Genomic DNA, 7,469 nt, shown 5'->3' with positions numbered 1-7,469 from the left:
GACGGCCGCATGGTGATGGCGACGGCCGCGAGCGTGGTGGAGGACGCAATGGCAACTGGCAACCCAAGTGTCAACTTTGTCATGTGTTAGGTCATACTGCTTCCACATGCCATCTTTGGTGTGCCAAGGATCCTCAGGCTAATGTCATATATCAAGAAACTTCTTCGGATCCTCAAGGTTCCCACAGTTGGCTTCCAGATACAGGTGCCACCAATCATACCACTCCGGACATCGCTGCTCCTAATAGGAACCAGTACACATGGAATCCAGTAAGGGTAAATAGTGGGCTCATCACAAGGCCCATAACTACGACCTTAAAGCATCATTGGTGGAAGAAACAAGAAGGTCCAATAATAATTCCATTCGATAGAGGAAAGTATTATAGTGGCCAATTTCAAGTGATATCATGGATCAAAGACAATGCTTACAAGATTCGAGGTCGAATCATTTTTAAGAAGGGGAGGATGATGCGGCCCAACATATAAAGATCCATTAAGAGTACCAATTGGGCCAATCACAAGGCCCAAGTCCAAACAATTAAGTCAACTCTTCATTGGTGATGTTCAAAGATGGTGGAAAACCAAGTCAAGCCCATTTTCAAAAGATGAAGAAGAACTCAAGGCTTTTTATAATTGTTTAAGTGCTGATTTTAGAGATTAAATTAGTCCCAAATAAGCCTTATTATTTTTTATCATCATTATTTTAAATTGTTTGGAATTAAAGTGAAAAAAACTAGTTTGTATTTAGAAAGGATTCCTTAAATCTCTTTCTAAATAGGACTATATTTACTTGCTTTCTAGATTAGGTTTAGCACTCTTTTTGTATTTAGAAAAGGATTCCTTAAATCATTTTCTAAATAGGACTATATTTACTTGCTTTCTAGATTAGGTTTATGACTCTTTTTCCCACTGTATTTAGGATTACAATGCTGCCCTATACCTATAAATAGGGCACATCCATATCAGTTTTGGGAGTCTTCAATTCAATAAAATTTTTAAGTTTTTCTTTACACTTGTGTAAGAAACCTTATGGCTAATTGTGGACTCAATTAGTGGCTAGTCGTGGACTCGACTAGCAAATTGATTCGTGGACTATGATCAATCTTACTTTCTTCAACCGTAGATTTAAGTTCGTGGACTCGTTCTTGAATCGAAGGAAACTAGATCCAACTCTAGTTGATTGAAGATTGCAACATCAAGGTACTTGAAGCTATATGGGATTCTTCCAAGTCTTTGAGGATTCGAGACAAAGGGTTTCTCGTGAGGTTTAAGGTATTTTGATCCATCTCTATCTTTACTTTGAGAGCATTCTTGGGACGATACTCCATCTTATTTGAATCTTGGACTAAGTTCATATCAGCTCTCTCATTCTCGGAGGACTACAATGGTAATGACACATTACGTGTCGGTGATGGTATGGGATTACCTATTAGTCGTATTGGTCATGTTACCTTTAATTCCCCCTCTAGATCTTTTCAATTGTCTAATATCCTTCATGTTCCTAGTTTGTCTTCATCTCTGTTGTCTATTCAAAAATTTGCATAAGATAATAAGGTGTTCTTTGAGTTTCACCCATTTTTTTTGTTGTGAAGGATATCAACACCAAGGAAATTCTTCTACGGGGTAATAGTTCTGGGGGGCTTTACAAGCTTCCCATTCCGAGTTCATCACCAACTGCATTTCTTTCGGCTAGAGCCTCAGCATCTGTGTGGCATGATCGTCGGTCATCATCATCAACGAGTTCTCAGTCAAATTCTTTTGTCTTTTTCGGTTAGTGGGTCTAGCAATAATATTCGTTGTTCTTCCAGTCTGTGTAATGCATGTCAATTAGGGAAATCTGCACGGTTTCCCTTACCGCGTGTTGAGTCCTCCAGTTTGTGTGTCCTTAATTTAATTTTCACAGACATTTGGGGACCTACTCCCATTCTTTCTACTAATGGATATCGTTATTTCGTTATCTTTGTTGGTGACTACTCTTGTTATACTTAGTACTTTCCTATGTCACAAAAGTCTGATCTCAATGCTATCTTTGATAAGTTTTGAGCTATGGTTGAATGTTCATTCAATCGCAAAATTTAATCCATTCAATCTGATCTAGGAGCTGAATATAAAAAGTTACACACCACCTTGGATCAGTTACAAAAGTCTGATCTCAATGCTATCTTTGATAAGTTTTGAGCTTTGGTTGAACGTCCATTCAATCGCAAAATTAAATCCATTCAGTCTGATCTAGGAGCTGAATATAAAAAGTTACACACCACCTTGGATTAGTTAGGCATTCTTCATAGACAATCATGTGCATATACTCATGAACAGAATGGTCGTGTTGAAAGAAAGCATAGACACATGGTTGAAACAGGTCTAGCTCTCTTAAGTCGTGCCTCCATTCCTTATAAGTTTTGGGATTATTCTTTTGAGACTGCGGTTTATATAATTAATAAAATGCCATTCGCTGTGACAAATAAATCCAGTCATCATCTTCTATTGCATAAATCCCCTCCATCCTATTCTTTTCTTTGTGTCTTTGGTTGTCTGTGATATCTTTATTTGCATCCCTACAATCGTCATAAGATGTCTTATATGTCCTCTCCATGTGTCTTCCTAGGCTATCCTGAGTCATTTAGGGGGTATAGGTGTATGGACCTTCACACTAACAAGGTATATATATGCAGGCATGTTCGGTTTGATGAGAATGTTTTTTCTTTTGGCAAGACAGTTTTGCATGCACCACTAGTTCAAATGACTCAACCATGGGCTGAGTCTGTACTTGTTCCAGCTTCATCATCCGTCTCGGCTGAACCGGTCTCGCCTGAACCGGTCCCGACCAGCAGTGAATCTAGCCAGCCAGAACTAGCCCAGGATGGACCCTCGGCGGACACCGAAACTGCTGCCGCTCAGCGATGCCGTGGCCGGCCGAGAGGTCGGTCATCGTGCCCCATGGTTTGGACTCACTCCATGGCTACTCGTAGTTACGCTGATGGTCCTCTCTTGACTTTATCAGCCCAGGTTTGCCCCACTGAACCTACTTGTTATACACAGGCTGTTAAACATGATGAATGACACAAGGCTATGGATGATGAATTTAATGCGCTCCTTCAGAATGAAACCTGGTATCTTGTCCCATCTCAGTCTAATATGAATATTATTGGGTGTAAATGAGTTTTTCGCACCAAAGGAAAGCTGATGGGACAATCGATTGATACAAAGCAAGATTGGTAGCAAAAGGATTTAATCAGGTACCCGGTCAAGATTTTTTTTGATACCTTCAGCCCAGTGGTCAGACCGACTACTATCAGGTTACTTCTATCTTTGGCTATATCCTCTGGTTGGGTTATCAAACAGCTTGATGTGCATAATGCTTTCTTGAATGGATCTTTATTTGAAACTGTCTATATGAAGCAACCACCGGGATACATTGATAAACAATTTCCCAATCATGTTTGTCTGTTGAAACGTTCCCTATATGGATTAAAACAAGCGTAGAGCTTGGTTTAATCGCTTACATGCCTTCTTGATGGTAGCAGGTTTTAAAGCTTCAAAAACAGATATATCTTTGTTTTACTACTCACAGGGTTCAGGTTCCATTTATGTTCTTGTTTATGTTGATGACATTCTTGTAATGGGCAATGATCAAGGTCTTATTAGCTTCCTTCTAATTGCTCTATCATCTGCATTCAAGATTAGGGATCTTGGTGAACCTAGTTTCTTCCTAGGGATTGAAACAATCAAGTGTAAGGATGGAATTTTGCTCTCTTAACAACGATACATGAGATATATCTTAAAACGTGTTGGCATAACAGACTGTAAACCTCTAGCCACTCCTATGTCTACTTCTAAACCCACTATCTCCAATGTTGATTTATATGGTGATGCCACACACTATAGAAGTCTGGCAGGTGCTTTACAATATCTTACAATTACCCACCCAGACTTGTCCTTTGTAGTAAATCAGCTGTGTCAGCACATGCATGCGCCTATAGTCTCGCATTGGGAGCAATTGAAGCATGTTCTAAGGTATGTAAAGGGAACTATCACTTCTGGTTTGCGAATTCGGCGATCAGTATCCAGAGAATTACATGCGTTCTCAGATTCTGATTGGGCTGGTTGTCCTGAATATCGTAAATCAACCAGTGGGTATGCAGTTTTTCTTGGTTCTAATCTTATATCGTGGGTATGCAAGAAGCAACGGACTATTGCTAGATCATCTACTGAAGCTGAGTATAAATCTTTAGCAGATGTCTGTGCTAAGGTAATCTGGACTCTCTCGCTTCTACCAGAAATCGGCATAACCGATGTGCCCGCTCCCAAGCTTATTTTGGAGAGACATATATGTATGCAAACCCTATTTTTCATGCTAGAACTAAGCATACAGAAATTGACTACCATTTTGTTAGAGACAGAGTTGCGAATGGTGATATACATGTTAACTTTATTTCAACCAAGGATCAATTGGCAGATATCTTCACAAAGACTCTACCCGGTCCTCGGTTCTCGTTTCTTAGGGACAAGCTACAAGTCACCAGTGTACCTTGTACTTGAGGGGGAGTATAGGGACTCTATGTATTTGAGTTTGATTATGATTCCCTATCCCAGTCTCGACTTCCTTCTTATATATACTTGTAATCTGTATATTGTATTATTCCATTCAATACACAATTCCATTAGCTCTCATCCATCCAACCATACATGCTCTAACAGAACCAACTTTCTAATAAATAGTTAAGCATTTGTGAATGCACATTACACAAATTGCAATATGAACCTAATTAATTTGGTGTTAAAGGTAAAATTCAACATCATATAATCTTACAATATTAATGATTTAATTGTTTTAAAAGTAAAATCAAACCAATTAACGTACTTATATATGCACCAAGTGTATTTGTTTCTAATTTATTTATATATGAATTGAGTTTAATTATCAAAAGTTTGTAATAATATTATGCTTTTATTTTATATTTGAAATCATTTAAAAGAGGCACAAATTGAATTAGCGTACATAGTATCCATTTCACCAATCCTCCAATCAATAACCTAAATAGGTTTAATTGATAACAATTAACCATATATCAGAACATTTGAATATATAGTTATAAATAAAAATTATATTATTTAAAATTCTCAAAATCCCGGTGGATGTTGAATACGAGGATCAATGGATTTGGAAGGACATTAGATACCTTTACTCGGTCGTAAAAATATGGATATAGACATCTGACACAAATCTAGGACTAGAATCCCTTTCTGTTCACTGCTTGGACTCAGTTGTGGAGGCTTAAGATCCCACCAAAGTTTTTGAATTTTGTATGGAAGTGTGGCAGGAACATTCTCCCTGTCAGATGTGCGCTCAGAAATATATGGATGTACATTGATGATTTGTGCCTTTTATGCAGCTCTACTTCTGAGACAATGACTCACATTTTTATGGAATGCAATATCACTCTCCCAGTTTGGTCAGGTGTGTTCCAAGATCTTTTACCGATTAATGGTCCGACCCCCTTCATATTGTGGGTTTCGCAAAGCCTAGATTCGAGTAAGCTTAAAATTGTGGCCATGTTCTGGTCAATCTGGAAGGCTCGAAATGATACTTATGTTAGTTTCAAATATCAAGACTAATTTTTGTTTTCCACATGTCTATTACACTTTTAAATCACATGGAGAAGTACAAGCATAAAAGTTCTCCTCACAGATTCTTTTCTACAACATACCCACTTGTAAGTCATTTTTTAACTCACCTTAAGTGTTAAAACAACGCACCTTAAGATATACGTTTACGCACTTTAAGGCCTATCTCCACACACCTTAAGACCTTGCTGTTGTAATTTTCAAGTTGTCCCTGAATGGCTTTTTAGGTTTATTTTAACCCACCTTAAGCGTTAAACCAACGCACCTTAAGGTATATATTTTCGCACCTTAAGGCATATCTTCACGCAGCTAAGACCTTGCTATTGTAATTTTCAACTCATTACTAGAATGATTTGTAGATTTATTTTAACTCACCTTAAGCGTTAAACAACGCACCTTAAGTTATATATCCGCGCACCTTAAGGCATATCTTCACGCACCTAAGGCCTTGATGTTATAATTTTCAACTTGTTCATTCAAGGCTTTTTTGATTTGTTTTAACTCACCGTATGCTTTTAAAAAATGCTCCTTAATGTATAGTTTCACGTACCTTAAGGTATAAAATAGCATGAATTATTAATTAATTATATAATCAATGTCTAATGGTATTTTTAATTTTGTAGACTTATACTGTGGTGGATCCACAAGCTAATATCGATGAGGATAAAAGGGATAATTTGTTTGAATCAAGGCTTGATGGCGAGATTGACCCTGTTGCTGATGTTACGAAAGTTGACTTGGTAAATTTGATTCTAAATGCATACTTAAAATTTGTATTTATCTTTTAGATGTTAACATATATTAAAAAAAAAAGTTCAAATGCAGTTCTTTTTTCCAATCATCGCATATGATCACATATATGTCATATTATCGATGTGAGGCGTCATTCCTGCATTGGTATAGTTGATAATTCCTCTGTTGAGGTCGATGTTGATGTCAAATATGGTGCTATACCGGGGGAATTGGTAAGTACCAAAACACACTTAAATGATGTTTAAAGTCATTTTACGAACTATATTGGTTTTTTTTTTTTCTGATTTTCTATTTGTTTGCAGAAAAAGATTTTCATTAAGTACTTACACCAGAAGGTCTTACCTGTGAAGGAAAAAGCAGTTCAAAATTCTGTCACAGTGAGATTGGAAATGAAATGGAGAGATGATAAGAATAAGGATGATTGTGGTGTATTTGCAATGCGACACATGAAAACATACATGGGCAACGAGGCGATTGGTTGGGATTCTAGCCTCCAAAAAGAAAACCAAAGCCAGCTTGATCGTCACAGGGTGAGATATGTTGCAGGCATATTATCTGCTGAAAACAATGAGCTTCATAAGAAAAACAATTGAAAAGCTGTCTTGACAAAAAACAACGAACATTTGCAATCTCTGTGGTTTTATGTAATTAACACAGTTGTAAATATTGTGGAGATATAAAATTCTTTGGTTTTGATCTAATGCACCCTTAAGTCTGAAAATTAAGCACTCTAAATGTGTAAACCACGCACTTTAAGGGGAATCGTTATGCCATGGGACCGTGTTCACCGTCCATGGTGAACACGGTCCCAACGGTGTTAGTGCACCGTTATCTTCATTTTTTCTTTCTTTTTCATTTTCACATTTCGCGGTTGCACTTTAATTTGAGGTGAGCAATGATTTCGGACATTCATAAATTATGAATCCATGCCTGCACATTCACTTTGGACCCGTGCCTACACATTCTGTTATAAAATTATGAATTTTCTGTTATGAGATTATGAATTTTCTGTTATGAGATTATGAATTTTCTGTTATGAGATTATGAATTTTTTGTTTTGAGATTATGAATTTTCTGTTATGAGATTATGAA

This window comes from Ipomoea nil, unplaced genomic scaffold (assembly GCF_001879475.1).
Source record: "Ipomoea nil cultivar Tokyo-kokei standard unplaced genomic scaffold, Asagao_1.1 scaffold3030, whole genome shotgun sequence".
NCBI lineage: Eukaryota > Viridiplantae > Streptophyta > Magnoliopsida > Solanales > Convolvulaceae > Ipomoea > Ipomoea nil.
This window is presented reverse-complemented; position numbering follows the sequence as displayed.